This window comes from Mustela nigripes, chromosome 13 (genome assembly GCF_022355385.1).
Source record: "Mustela nigripes isolate SB6536 chromosome 13, MUSNIG.SB6536, whole genome shotgun sequence".
Classification (NCBI taxonomy): Eukaryota; Metazoa; Chordata; class Mammalia; order Carnivora; family Mustelidae; genus Mustela; species Mustela nigripes.
In genome coordinates this window covers 105167656-105183239 of record NC_081569.1, presented here as the reverse complement: position 1 = coordinate 105183239, position 15584 = coordinate 105167656, and the positions used below count along the sequence as shown (strand labels likewise).

The 15584-nt window shown below is 43.1% G+C and overlaps 1 protein-coding gene across 3 annotated transcripts in view; it reads right to left on the bottom strand.

Annotated features, from left to right (window-relative positions):
• DAAM1 (dishevelled associated activator of morphogenesis 1) overlaps positions 1 to 15181 on the bottom strand; it is a 163296-nt gene extending 148115 nt beyond the window's left edge. Inside the window, exon 1 of one of the 3 annotated variants that reach the window (XM_059373313.1) lies at positions 15005 to 15181. The gene's annotated coding sequence lies outside the window, so the exon portion shown is untranslated. Of the gene's footprint in view, positions 1 to 14858; positions 14982 to 15004 lie in introns of those variants that run through there. The other 2 variants (XM_059373315.1, XM_059373314.1) reach the window with 2 other exon arrangements.
• Positions 15182 to 15584: the final 403 nt, after the last annotated feature.

Here is a 15584-nt window from a genome sequence, read left to right as displayed (position 1 = left end):
GTCCAGAAGCACATTTGTGAGGTGTCATTTTTGGATTGTAGATGTTCATCTTAATAATCATGAACAGTAAATCGAAATTTCTGCTATCTGGTATAACAGGCAGAACTTTAAGTGACACTTCCGATTACCCTTTGAGAGTGGAACCTATGATTATGATGAGTCATCATTCTCATGGTTATGACACATAGTATGGTTAAAGGGAGATTATCCCAGGTGGGTCTGGCCTAATCAGGCGAGACCTTAAATTTAGACTTTTCTCTGGCTGATGGCAGAAAAGGAAGTCAGAGATACACTCCAGCTAGCCTGCAGGAAAGGAAACATCCATGTGTGAACTGCCAAGGTAGGCCACAAGACATGAAATGTGGGTGGCCTCTAAGAGCTAAAAACAGTACCTGGCTGACAGTAATCTTCAGTTCCTAGAGTCACAGAGAAATAAATTCTGCCAACAACTATGGAACATGGAAGAATCCCTGAGCCCCAAATGAGAACTGCAGCCTTAACTGACACGTGAATTTTAGCCTGCTGAGACCCTAGACAGAGAACCTAGCCACAGCATGCCCAGACTTCTGACCTGGTGGGGTTTTAAAGCACTAAGTCTGTGGTAATCTGTTACATAGCAATAAAACTAATATGCCTGGATAAGCATCCGATACCTGAAGAGTACACCACAGTACCCCCAAAGCTCGCCTTCTGCACATGAGTTTATGATCCCACTGGCACTGAGTACCTAAACATTCAGCAATTTCACTTTTAATGCAGTGTTTCTCAAAGGATCATGAACCCAAATTTGAGAAACCTTGAGCTACATAATCCCTTATAAATGAAATATTCCTTATCCAACACACACAGTTAGCTTTACAAGCAAGATTACATACTTGAGTGCTTTTTACAGTGTGAAGACTTCTACAGCAGAAAAAGCCTGCAAAATTATCATATGGAACAAGTTTAAAGCAAATTGTGACTAATCCAAGTGTATCACCAAAACCTTTAGCTTTTCATTACAGTAGGTATAAAAGAGCACAGAGCCTTCTATCCTTTAACACGCTAGTCCACAATTAGGAGGTGTGAATCCAGAGTCCATTTCTTTTTTTTTTAATAATTTTTTAATTTTTTTATAAACATGTAATGTATTATAAGCCCTAGGGGTACAGGTCTGTGAATCGCCAGGTTTACACACTTCACAGCTCTTACCATAGCAGAGTCCATTTCTTTATAACAACATTTCCAAAGTCTCAGGTGGTCCATAGATATTAAGGAATTATAACAACTATCCTTTGTCCATTTTATATATGTTTAGGGGAAAAAAACTGAGATACATGAAGAAAAGAAATAGGAAACTATGTCATAGGTATTACCCTAAGGTGTAAAATTCTAAGGTTGCACTTAGTAGGATTCTTTTTAGCCTTTTTTTAAATTAACAGCTTTATTGAGATACAAAATTCATATGACATATAATTCATCCATCTCAAATGTATAGTGTAGTGGTTTTCTAGTATATTTACAAACTGTAACCATCACCATGACTTTTAGAACATTTTCAACACCCCCAAAAAGAAATCCTGTACTCTTTTTAACTGTCATTCCTTCTTTAATACCATGTAATTTTTCTCTGGTACCAGAAAACAATGGTCACCTGAAACACAAAATCAACACTTGAGAAAGAACTGAGGGTAGAAGATTTGATCTACAGGCATAACAAATACTGGGAAAACTGTGATTTGGGATTGTGGAGAACTGCTTCTTATAACTGATGCTATGAACATTCCTTTGAAAACACAGACATGATCCAAATACACAAACATGAAACTACTTGCCAGGGAAAGCAAAAAATCTCTCATTGGAGAGACTCTTCCCCTATTGCACAATGTAATTTGCTTATATCAGAAGCTGAAGACAGAGGATGATCTGAGCTTTATTTAACCAAAACAAGTGTTCTGTATTCCAAAGGCAAAAATCTGGAACTTAAAATAGCACTCTTAAATGTTCACACCCGACATTAAAACATATTTGATAAGCCAAATGAATAAATGAATAAATGAATGAATGAATGTTTTAAGATGTTTCCATGGCTTATGAGATGGTCTATAAAATGCCCACTATATTTCCCCCGGAAACTTAGTCAGTCACTCCCTTGCCTCTGCTATGCTTGATAGAAATCTGGATCTGAAATTCTAGGTAGAATCCAAGTAAAAGGAGCCACTTTATCCTATTTTCCACCTTTGGCAGTTATAACTCTGGGACTTCACAGTCTGGTCTCCACAGTGGCGTATGGCATAAGGAAAGAAACTTGAAACAAACAAATCTACCCTCTGTTTATGAAGCCAGAAGAGTCTGATGAGAAACTCACTGAGTGAAACACAGCTGTGGATTTTTCTAGAATAGAAGCTAGTAAGAGCATTCACCACTACCACTCTTCCACCCACCTTACCTCAAAGGCACTCCTGGTGTTTGCCATTTGTAATGGGTGGTTTCTGTTTCCTTTTACTTCAAACAATAGGTGAATGTGCAGTTTGAATCTCCTAGGGAATCATCTTGAAAAGAAGAAGGTAATGTCTCGTGTTTTTCAGATCTTTTGCTCATCCACTTGTTTTCAGTCCTGGCTAAATACCATAATTACCTGGGGAGCTTTAAGAATCCTGGAGATTAGGTCCAAACCTGGACATCTGCTAAATCAGAATCCTGATACCTCTCCGTTTTATATCCACCACAGAGGATATTCTGACTCCCATCCAGGGCACAGAACCAACAAACATCATTCAGTAAGAGGCATGGACCCCTTCAGAAATCCCACCTAACCTCTACCAAGGGACTTTGACTTCTGTTTTAACTGAAACTGTGTGCTTCCCGAGCATTATCTTTGTGTTAGTTGCTCAAGACCTGAGCTTGGGTTGGTTAATTAGAACTTCTTAAGATTCCCCTTACGTACAAATCTTACCAATGTTTTTCTGAGAGACAATTTTGAGTGCTGCCAAAGCCCAAGTTTTAGACTCAAGTTTTAAAGACATTCTGGGTTGAGGGAGAGGGAAGAAAAATGAAACATCATTTTTTTAATTTTTTTTCGGAGTTCTTCCCACACTGCTGTGGGAAGAGATAATGTGAGATAAGCTGTCATTTTTAAAGGCTGAAGGCCCCTCCCCTTTTCTTATTTTTTTTTACATCATTTTTTTTGAAGATTTTATTTATTTATTGGACAGAGAGAGAGAGATCACAAGTAGGCAGAGAGGCAGGCAGAGAGGGAGAAGCAGGCTCCCTGCTGAGCAGAGAGCACGATGCAGGGCTAGGTCCCAGGACCCTGAGATCATGACCTGAGCCAAAGGCTTCACCCACTGAGCCACCCAGGTATGCCCCTCCCCTTTTCTAAGCATTTTGGCCTTTGGCAATAATGACAGAGCCAACTTTTCTTTCCCCAAAGCCTCATCTTCCTATCCACAGATAACATTACTGACCAACCAACACAGGCCATGGGCTTCAAAGTTGTTTACCCCCTAGCTCTGGTGGGTTTCCCCTGACCCAGCATCAGTGTCTCACAGAATTCCCTGTTGTGACCAAGACTATGTCCTTAAAATGTGGCTGGCCTCCCAGGCAGTGGTCATGGAAGAATGGAGAAATGACCTCACGGGGTCTAATCCACTGACCTTTACTTTGCTTTCACCAACTGCCCAAATAAATAAAAACAGCAGGGTAGCTCAGTTTCCCAGATGAATTCTAATTTATCCCTAAATATCCAAGCCTCATCCAATGTTTAAAGTTCTCAGGCTATCCAAAATCTGTCAGCTGGATCTCAACCAAGGCCAATTTTGACCCCCTTGGGGACATTTGGCAAGGTCTGGAGATGATTTTGGTTGTTACAGCTGGGGGAAAGGTTGCTACTGGTATTTAGTGGGTAGAGGCCAAGAATGCTGATAACCATCCTATACTACACAGCATTGCCCTCTACAACAGAGAATTATCCTGTCTAGAACGCCAGTAATGCTGAAGTGGAGGAACCCTGGGTTAGGTCATTTGCCAGTCCACTGGTCTGAAGAACTCTCATCACAATTTTAATTTACTTTAAAAAAGGGATCACAAATTCAAATGCCTTCAAGGTCCAAGGAGATAAAGAATTATCACATAAAGAGGCTGTGAATGAGGCACTAGGGTATGGGGGACGCAGGGGGGTGGGGGGGGGGGTGGCTGTACCATATCAGAGTGTAAATGCTCACTAAAATCATTTTTTAAAATAACATTGTATTAGTCAAATAAAACATGACAGCACTGGTAGTCAAACTCTGGCTTAAAGAGTTTATCAATTTGACCAGAATTGGATGATCACCCCAAAACACTGTTTAGCCTCATCCCTTACATTCTATGGAACTTCCTGAACCCTGGGACTAGGGAAAATAACTAGAAGCTGTTCAGTTAAGGACAAACTAGGGATCAGATTGTAAGGGTTTAGCTTCAGTATATCAGATACATAGTGCTAAGAACAGGGGCCAACGCTGGAAACTCTGAAGGTGAAAAAATGGTGTTCTTCTATCCCTGGTCTCCATTCTAGGGACACCCAGCAGGTATGACATCAATATTATACAATGCCATACAAGTACAGTCATTATTTTATGACACCATTCTCACAAAAGTTCAGAATTTTCACATTGTTTCTCAGATGAGGAAACAGAGGCTGAAGAGTTTTAAGAGAATTGCTAAGATTACCCACATCTGAACCTAAAACTGTTGTTTCTTTTTTCTCAATGCAATTACATCACAGCAAACAAAAGGTGAAAAGATTTCAAGGTGTCAAACATTCATGACTAAACTCTATCAACATAAAAAAGTTATACATAAATGTTAAATTTAAACCTACTCATCACCGTCCTCTTTTCCCATCAGAAAAACATTAACATGTTTGCCCCAAGTCCCTGTTTTAAGATCTCTTTTCCGCATAACGGAAGAATTAAAAACAGGTTAAGTATCTCCAGCCCTCCCTTCTGATCAGGCTGTAGAGAGGAAAGCCAAGTCAGCAAATAGAACTCAGGAGCAAGGAAGCCTGATCTGATCTGAATATCCCCGAGTGTATGCATGCTTTCTGTTGGAGGAATTCCTAGCCTGAGGAGACAGTATAAACAAATGCAATCCAGAGGGAAACAAACGATAAGATAAGTGAGACCCAGTAACCCCCTCTGTCCTCCCCGCTACCTACTTCCCCAACTTATCCCATCAGAAAAACAATCTAGCTTTGCTACCACAGAGCTCCCAATTCTTAAGTAAGAGGTTAAGGGGGAAGACTCGCTCCTTTGTGAGGTCAGTGATTGCGGCTCCCCTCCTGTGAAAGCGGGCGGAATGGGGACAACCTGCTCTTTTCCCCATGGGGAGGATATGAGCGCAGACCTGACAAGGAGGCAGTTCACTGCTCCTCCAGATTCAAATTACAATTCAAGGAGTGTAAGAGGAAAAGATGGAGTATGTTAGAAAGGTAGCTTCAGTCACAGCCTGAAAAGAAACTGGGTCAAACTAAAAATAGTATGTATATATATATATTTTTCTTTTTTTAAAAAACCAATCCCTTAGCAGAAAATATCATAGGCAAGGCAGTTTCTCACCACGGTTCCTGGAGCTTCTGTAGCTGGAAGTGTCACCTACACACAGGCTGTCAAGCCCTAAATGGGTCATAGAGGTTTTCTAGTCCAATCCAAACTCCATTGTTGATTTTTTTTTTTAAAGATTTTATTTATTTATTTGACAGACGGAGATCACAATTAGGCAGAGAGGCAGGCAGAGAGAGAGGAAGGGAAGCAGGCTCCCCACTGAGCAGAGAGCCCGATACGGGGCTCAAACCCAGGACCCTGGGACCACGACCTGAGCCGAAGGCAGAGGCCTTAACCCACTGAGGCACCCAGATGACCCCCATGCTTGATTTTTAAAATGTAAAAATATAACAGGCCTTTCATTTAATGTTCTGAGAACACGATGTAGTCTCAGCCATCACCTTCAATTCTAGCCCAATTCATTCCACACTGTCTGACTTTTTCCCAAATGACCATGAAGCACTGAGTAATTGCGGGGGGCCGGGGGGGGTGGGTTGTCAGGGGAAGCTCTCATGCAAACAAGGTTGCCACACCTTGTTTGCCACAAACAGAATAGGAAATAAACAGAAATGCTATTGTTGTTTCTTTTGCCATCATCCTAAATCAAATAACCACTAATATGGGGTACATTTAAAAAAAATATATCCTGTCACTTACCTTGGATGAAATCATATGACATTTTCTGTATCTACAATTTCACCAATTTTCGAGAGTAGGGAATGGTTTCATTTTTCTGCTTCATTTCCTTCAACTTTTAGAATATTTTTTTGTAATAAATTCTCAGGATTTAGAAGGGCCCTTAGTCTAATTCTCTTGTCACAGAAAAGAAGATGTGTATCTATAAACAATGGAATATTACTCAGCCATCAAAAAGAATGAAATCTTGCCAGGTGCAACGTGAATGGGACCAGAGGTTATTATGTTAAGCAAAATAAGTCAAAGAAAGACAAATATCACATTATTTCACTTATATGTGGAATTTAAGAAAACAGATGAATAGACAGGAAGGAAAGGAAAAATAAACTAAAAACAGAGAAAAAGGCAAACCATAAGAGACTCTTAACTACAGATAATAAACTGAGGGTTGCCTGAGGGAGGTAGGTGGGGGAATGGGCTAAATGGATGATGGGTATTAGAGAGGGATGAGCAGTAGATGGGTATTAGATTGTTGGGATGAGCACTGGGTGTTCTATGTAATGAGGAATCACTAAATTCTACTCCTAAAACCAATTCGACACCATATGTTAACTTACTTTAAATTTTTTTTTTAAAAAGAGAAAAAAAAGAACTACAGATTCTAACTTAACTCATGTCTTGACATTTCACTGCTCAGTCTTACCAAATCTCTGTGAAACAAATACAAATTTAGACATATATGAACAATCTTACTGATGTGGTGAATGATTTTGATCACCATCCTTCCCTCTTCTTCTAGGATGCAAGTCTGCAGAAGTTTTATGAAGAATGGCAAAGCCAAGAAATGGCACCAAAACATTCACGAATGATTTGTCACATACCCAAGAAACAGAAAAGACCAAGGCTCGGTGGCTTTGGCAAAGTTTTAGGAAGCTACTCTTAGTTCTAACCCACTCTTCACAGGACACACCCATCAGAAACATATATCCTCAGCAAATTGCTGGCAAAGCCTTGCCTCTAACGTATGGGGTCTGAAAAACCCAAGATCCCTATCAGTTCATCTGATAATACAGCACCATCTTTTGCCACTGTGGTGACAGCTATGCATTAACATATCCATAGTGCACTGTCTAGTCTCCTATGTTGCCAGGAGCATGATGAATTTTTTAAAAAGGGGAGGGGGTACCTGGAGGGGAGGGAGTAGAGATGCAATTTTTTCTTTTTTATATAGATTTTATTTATTTTTTTTGACAGACAGAGATCACAAGTAAGCAGAGAGGCAGGCAGAGAGAGAGGGGGAAGCAGGCTCCCTGCTGAGCAGAGATCCCCCCCGATGCAGGACTCGATCCCAGGACCCTGGGATCAAGACCTGAGCGGAAGGCAGAGGTTAACCCACTGAGCCATCCACGTGCTCCTGTTTTCTTTTTTTAAAGATTTATTTATTTGAGAGAAAGATAAAGAGAGCAAGTGCAAGCTGTGGGGAGCAGAGAGACAGACCCTAACATAGGGCTCTACACAGGGTGATCTCAGGATCCTGAGATAATGACCTGAGCCAAAAATCAAGAGTCCAACACTTAACTGACTGAGCAACTTGGTGCCCCTGAGTATGGGACTCTTAATCTCAGGTTTGCAAGTTCGAGTCCCATGTTAAGTACAGAGACTACGTTTTAAAAAAAAATTTAATTAAATTTTTAAAAATTAAAAAAAAAAGGTTGACTAAAATTACAATACAGTTTGTAGCTCCAAAACAAGGCAACACTAACCCATGGCCTTGATCTGGTTTGTATATCACTAACAAACTGAGCTTAGCCAAAAAGCAGAATATAAGAACCCATTTCAAAAAACAAAAGATGGGCATCTCTATTGCCCAGACAATGACCAAAGCTGGGATCTGGGCTATCTACTCTTAGAAACCTGAATTCATTTGCTTAAGACTTAATGTTTCAATAATTTTCCTAAGCTCAATTTATATAACACTTAAGTTCATTTTAAGCAAAACTACTAGAAAGTAACATTTTAGATTTTGGAAATATGCAATAATAACCACGTTATTTAAAAAAAAAAAAAAAGAAACCTGAATTCAGAAATCCCACCAGATGCGCAATGTTTGCCAATCGCACAGAATATTTTTTTTCCCCAGAAATGAAAAGGACAAAGACCGGTTTAATAGTTGACCCTAATTTTGTACCTTCCAGAATACAAGGTATCTTCAGTTCTGCTCTTGGTGCAATTTATAGAACAGAATGAGCCCAGGTTATTACTAAAAAGTGATTGACGTACTTAGGAAGTGTAACAAGATGAATGGGGGGGAAACAAAAAGCTTCTGAAATCAATGTCCATTGAATGAGTATTATGTTTGAGTAGCCTAATGGCTTATAAGCCTTTTGTTTCCATTTTATTTTCCTGACAATATATTGTTAGGGCATAACTTTCCTATTATTTCCCTAAATGACACGGTTTGAGTTTTACTCAACTGTCTTCATTAAATATTGTCAAAGTGGGACTATATCCAGTTTTAAGCCAAAAGGAAAAGATCTATTGTAAGTCAGGAAATCGTACCAACTACATTGGAAACTGAACCTGCTTCCTTCTGTTTCCACATTTAATTCACAATAGTGGCTATGGTTTAAAAGAACTGCAATCGTATATTTGACACCAAATTTGCTCCACTGTAAAAATAAATAGAAGGCTCCCTTCTGAGGTGGGAAATAAAAAAGCTTACTTTAATATCTAAGGATAACCCAGTATTAGATTACATGTTTGACTACTATTCAAGTTTTCATTATTTCCCTTTCAAAAGAGCTTTCACAATTTATGTTAAAAGACAACAAGGAGGTGGGAAGCTCAGAAGTTATGAGAGTTTTAACTCACCAGGCAGGCTTCTGTGGCTCTATTCTGGGTGAGAAGGGTTTTTTCGGATAAGAGATTCAACCTATTGAAAAGTTATCTCTGGGCGCCTGGGTGGCTCAGTTGGTTAAGTGACTGCCTTCGGCTCAGGTCATGATCCTGGAGTCCCAGGATCGAGTCCCGCATCGGGCTCCCTGCTTGGCAGGGAGTCTGCTTCTCCCTCTGACCCTCCCCTTCTCATACTCTCTCTCTCTCTCAAATAAATAAATAAAATCTTTAAAAAAAAAAAAGTTATCTCAGTTAACAAATACATTCTAATGCTGGACAGGCTCCAAATGGATTTAGAGATGGCATATAAGAGCATTTCTTTTTTCAAATAATTTGCCTATCACCCACAGAGCCAAAAGGAGGAAGTTCAGAAGTGTTATCATCCAAATACCAAATGCAACATTTTTTAATCTCATGCAACATTTGCTGCTCCAGAAAGTCAGAGTTTAAGGAACCATTAACTGTAGAAACATTTTTACTCTCAATTAGGCCAGCATTTATTGACCCAGCACTGTTTCAGAATTAAGAGATACAAAGGAAGTTGTTATTCCCCCTAACTGATGGAGAGAAAAGAATTAACACATAGGAAAACCAGAGGCAAAGTAATCCTGTGGGGTGTAAAGAACTAGGCTGCCTGGGTCCCTAACCTAGTCATTGATCCTAACAAGCCATTGACCAGTTGCATGACCTGAGCTAGGCAAGTTCCTTAACTTCTTCGTGCCTCAGTTTCTTCATTTGTAAAATGGTGATGATAGTATGTATCTCACGGAACTCTTGAGTCAATGGTTAAGCCCATGTAAAATATCAGGAAGGACCCCGGCACAAGGTAAGCATCTCACATACCTTGACTATTAGCATCATGTTAGCTGTGTTAAGTTCTATGGTCAGGCAAAGGGCTCAAAGGAGGAAGGAGCAGAAGGGGTTGGTAAAAGCTGAAGCAGGGAAGGATTCCTGGAAGAATGGATCTGAGAGCACAACGAGAATTTAGAAACTCAGAGGAGCACCCATTGCAAATGAGGGGGGCTATCACTGCAGAAAGTCACAGATGGTGTAAAAACCAGGAGTGCTTAAACATCAACAAGGAAAATGAGGCTCACCAAAGCTGAGTATGTATTTGGTAACCTCAGATTATTTGCGGGGGGAGCAAGGGATGCAAGGAGAGGCCTCCACAGACTTGCTGCAGTGCTTCTGGATTAATCAGTGTTTAACTAATTTTTAGACCTGTGTACTATGAATGCAAACTCACTTTGAAATATACTCAGTTCTCTTCTCCTGGAACAGTGGAAAGGATGCTAGAAAATCAAAAGGTAAACTTTTTCTTTTTCTTGGAAGAAGAGCTGCTATATGGAATGTAGGTCCCCAAAATCAACTTGCACCTCATCTGCATCTGTCCCTCTTTCAGTGGGAGTACTAAGTAGTGGCTTGGATGACCTGGAGGGGCAGGGAGGCACTTCAGATCCATCCTTCAATTCCAGTCTCTATCAGCCGCCCTCAGCCACTCCAATAAACACAATCTACAGAAAAGGACAGTACACTTGCTAAGCAAATGTAACCTCAAAGGAGGTATTCTCCATCCCGGTCTGCACCACTGACCAGATGCTACCCCACAAGCCACACAGAAAAACTGCCCTTCTTACTGATTTCTTCAATAGTACCTGTGCAATTAGTTGCCTCTCAACTGAACTCTTGGGAAAATTACTAAGAACAGATTCTGTGAGTGTTTAGGACACATACTCAATTTGAAAGGTTTCCTCCACTGCCAAGTTAGAAATCGTAATGCCAAAATAAGTGACTGTAGTCCACATTCCTTATTCAAAGAAGAAAAATCACAAAATAGAATAGAAAAATTTTCATTTTGACTGTGCCCTCTCTAGAATTTAAACGAGTTTGGTAACCTAAATTGTCAAAGTTGTTTTCTGCAGTAGGACAGGCTTAATTAACACTTGGAACTACCAGGAGCATGACATGAAGCCAGGGAGGGCCCCACAGAAGTTACAAGCTCTGTGATTATTTCCTGAACCAAACACCTAAGACACTCAGTGGTACCAAGCTTTGTTGGAAGAGCTTGTTTCCCCTGATCCAATAGCCAACTTTTTAAGTGATTTCACAGAAGACTTCAAGATTCTCAAGCCAAAGCCACTCTTTATAACATCCCCAAAATATTTACACAATGAAACACTTTCAATCTTAACCATGTTTTGTTTGTAAACACCTTATTTGTTCTGATGACCGCAGTACCAACACTAAAAGCAGTCTTTTAAACAAAGTAGCTCCAATAAAACCACACACAGACTCACAGGCATTCTTAACACCCAGAGCCTATCCACAGAGCAAGAAAGCCAGGATTCAAATTCCTTGGCACCTACTCACTAAGCTCCTGTAAGCACCACCCAAGGACATGACCCACTGCACCCTCCTTACTATCATGCCTCCCTACTAATTAATACTTCTAAAAACCCACAGAATCTGATTACTAGAAGATAACAGAATGTTACAAATATTGGACAAATGTTTCCTACCCCTGTTTCTTCTCTCATATTAGCCAGCATGGGACAACTGATCCTGTTTGGGGGTGAACTCCACCCCAGGTGAGAAAGCCATTGTCCAGCTCTTCTACCCAAATGGTACCTCAGGTACCAGAGGTGGCCTGGCAAAGGCCTCTAGGTATCTTTGTCTTGGGGTGTGTGTGTGTGTGTGTGTGTGTGTCTATCTGTTTGTTTGTCTTCTGTCATACACCTCCTAGGAAAGTTATCTGGGTCAAGGATAACATAAGAGAAATCTAGAAATAAAGAAATCTACTTTGGGATAATAATCGTATCAAGAACTGTAACAAGAATTTTAAGGGGGAAAAAAGAACTCTGTGAGTGAATGTATTCCAAAAGCAAGTAATTACAAAATTCATCTATTTCAAACTCATGAAGGCCTTTTATACTTCGAGTTATATGCTACATGGGAGTTTTCATTTATGCTAAGTTGAAACTACTTCATAGAAAGCTACAGGAATATTACAATTGATGCCAGAACTATCAATGAAAAGAATGCAATCTTGAATCTCCATTCAGGGTTCTACTATTGACTCAACAAACATTTACTAAATACCTACCAATGATCAAACACTAATTCTAGAGAGACAGGGAAGGACAAGACAAAGACCCTGTCCTCAAAGACCTTAGGGGAGTGGAAAAAAAGCCACACATTTGAACTGCTGTTAGAATTATAAGGACTCAAGAAATAGATAACTGAAGGAGATTTCCAGTCAATGATAAGTTCTAGGACAAAAATAGTGAGTGACAATTTCTGATTCTGTTTCCTCATGAGGATGTAACCACCTATTTAAAACAAGATGATGAATGTCAACCACCTGGCACTCAGCATCCCCAAGCATTTACCTGCACATGAAGGCACATGGATACACACTCATACAGCCTTTCCCCCCGCTTAACTACACTATCTGTGATAATCTACCTTGGTGTGTAATAAAAGCAGAAAGTAAACAAACTGTAATTCAATTACACTTAAAACTGCATTCATCAAGAATCTATAAAAAGGCAAAAACTAAACAATTAATTCTAAGATGCCCAGATAAACAGAAGTCCAGATACAGGGCTCATACTAGTAAATATTAAAAATACTATCGTAAATAGTAATATGGCTGCTTTGCCCACTTTGAAGAACTGCCATTAAGTGCTGGGCTATTTTGCCAGTCAAATCATACAAGTAAGGCTCCGGGATATTAACCCAAAGCCACAGTGTCAGAAGCTGAATTTAACCCATCCTATTATTTTGAGAAAAGACAATGACCAAGTCCTTCACAGAGTCACAAGATTTTATACCTAGAATCAACTTTGGGAATCCCCTTCTCTCCCTCCCCATATTACTATTGACCGAGGTCCCCTCAGGTAAAGGGTTAACCCCAGGGTGGGGTAGCCAGCAATGACAGAGCCGGAGCAGGACCCAGGCCTCCTAGATCCCTGCCCCGTCTGCTTCATTTTCAAGGAAATGCATCCTTTAGGCAGGCGGCAGGCTTTTAGGTTTTATGAGAACCACAAGGACGATACTGACTTCCATAATTCAATTTCAGTCATTAACTGTCCCTATAAACTTCCAGAGAGCGGCACCTAGAGCAAACTGAGGCCCTTTACTGGTAGCCAGAGAGCTCTCTTCATGCAAAACGGAGGACACGCCCTCCTCGAGAAAGCTGTTTCTAACACTGTCATGTACATTATTAGTTAAATTATGTATCTAGCCTGAAAGGCGAAAAGATCATTCCATTGTAGTTTTCAGAGCTTGCCTCAGGAAAAGGGCTCCAAACTATTACTCCTGGAGAGGGGCGAGTCCAGGTACAGGCACACGAAGGTAAAAGGGGTCTTGAACTGTGTCCAGGCTACTTCTAAGAGAATGGCTAGAGAGGCCTGGTTTGTGAAACCGGTGAAGAGAGCAGCTGGGCCTGGAACGAGCATTTGACCACACCCACTGGCCACGCCCTCCCAGCTGCCCGCAGAGCCACATCGAATTGAAACAGCAGTGGGAGCAGTTAAGATTCCGACGGCAGGAGTCGCCATGGCAACGGGATTCATCTTGCAGACAAACTCCGCTTGAATACACCAGGTCCTTCTCAAGAAACTACCAACTCGAAGAGAGCAAAAACGGTCACGGGTTGTATTTGCTCTTGATGCTCTCCTGCTGGTGGGGATGCCGTGCGGGTCCGAGTTGGAGAATATAAAGCGTAGGTATCAATTCATAGGCCCACTCAAGTATTTTATGGGGTGGGGGTGGGGGGGTACAGAACACCCCAACGCCAGGCTATGAGCAACTTGAGAAGAGCCATTCTCAGCGTTTGATGAATGAATGAGTATACGAAAGAATGAGGGTGCTAGGGAAAGGAAATCCAGAGGACTTCATCGAGTTCCCGGGACTCGAGTGCGTCTCAAGTAGAAGGGCAAGCCCATCACTAGCAGTTGGATTTTCGACACCAGCTGGTTCCTATTGCCCAGCCCTCCTACCCTACAGCTAGCCTCATCGTTAGATGATTCGACACCCTGCACCGCCTTACCACCTCCCAGCCCAGGGCTCCGGGCAGATGCTTGCCCCCGTTCAGGTGCTCTTTGTGGAGAAAGCAATCAGAGCAAGGGGAACCAAGATGCACCTTCCCCAGGCGGAGATGCAGGAGCGCTCTGCGACGCCTCGAACCCGCTGCACAGGCGGCGCAGCCTCCCCTACTGCTGTCCGCTAACACCCCCATGCTCCTTCCGCAGCGCGGGTTTCCCTCCTCTCCTCCGAGACCTTTAGCTTCTAACTTTCTCGGAATTACAGTCAACCCGTCCCTTTGGAATAAAGCTTGAAGTGAGGGCTGCAGGGATGTTTGGGCTTCTGCTCGGACGCGGGCCAGCGGGTAAACGAGTGCCTCCTTCCCTGTCGCCACCTCTGAGTCCACCACCCCTGCCTCGGAGCCTCCCGGGCCAGCAGCTCCCAACGGCGGCAGGGCCCGCAGCCCCTGGCCGAGGCGACGACCCCCCGGCGCCCCAACGCCGCAACCTCAGGAGCCCGCAGCAAGGCGGCGAGTGGTACCCTGCCTGCTCTTTTGGCATCCCTGCGCCTCAGAAATAAAGGAGGGAGGGACCCCTGTCCTCGGGGGCGCTTTCCTCCGGGCTCGCCTTGCTTTTCGCCGCGCTTGCAGCCATTTTCCCAAACCCAGCTTGGCAGCCGGGAGCTGTCTCGGTCCCGTTCCCACCCAGACCCAACCTGAAGGACGGGTTTAATATTTACCTACTGGCCCTGGGGCTCCGGAGAGGCAGCGGGAGGGCGCGCCGCGAACCCAGCGCGGGGCCCGAAGAAGCGCGCCCACCCCCGCGCCACGGCGCGGTGCTACTTAATGAATGAGTGCGGCGGGCCAGGCGGCACGTCCCCCTTACCTGAGCAGCCCCTGCATGCTGGAAAGGCGGCTCAGCGCTCCGGGTACAATGGGATCCGGTTAAACAGTTTCCTTCACTGCCGCTCGTAGGTTACCAACTCGCAGGTGACATCACCCTCTCCTCGCCTGATAGGATACAATGTGGCGCCCACTGCGCATGGACTCCCCTGCCGGGCCCGCGCACCCCTGGGAGTTGTAGTCTAGGTCTCACAAGCACAGCCCCGGTAACTGGGGCTCGAAGAACTACACTTCCCGAAGCAGTCCTCGGCCGCTTCTTCCCCTCCCCTTGGTCCCGCCCCCTCAGGGACCCGCCCCCTCCCCGCCCTCCAGCCTTGCAGTGTTCGCGGTGGTCGTTCCAGAAGCTGAGTTGTGGACAGCACGGGCGAGGGAGGTGGGGGAGGGCACCCTGCGGTCGTGCCCTTTGACTTGACCTCCACTCTGCCCAGTGCGGACTCTGAGGGCCACCAGGGGTCCGGCGCTGGTGCGCACGGGCCAGGGGGCTCTGATGAACCCGGCTCTTGGCCCCGGCTGGAAAGAGAAGATTAAGCCTTTCACGGCTGTCCTTGCGCGTAGAAACTAAT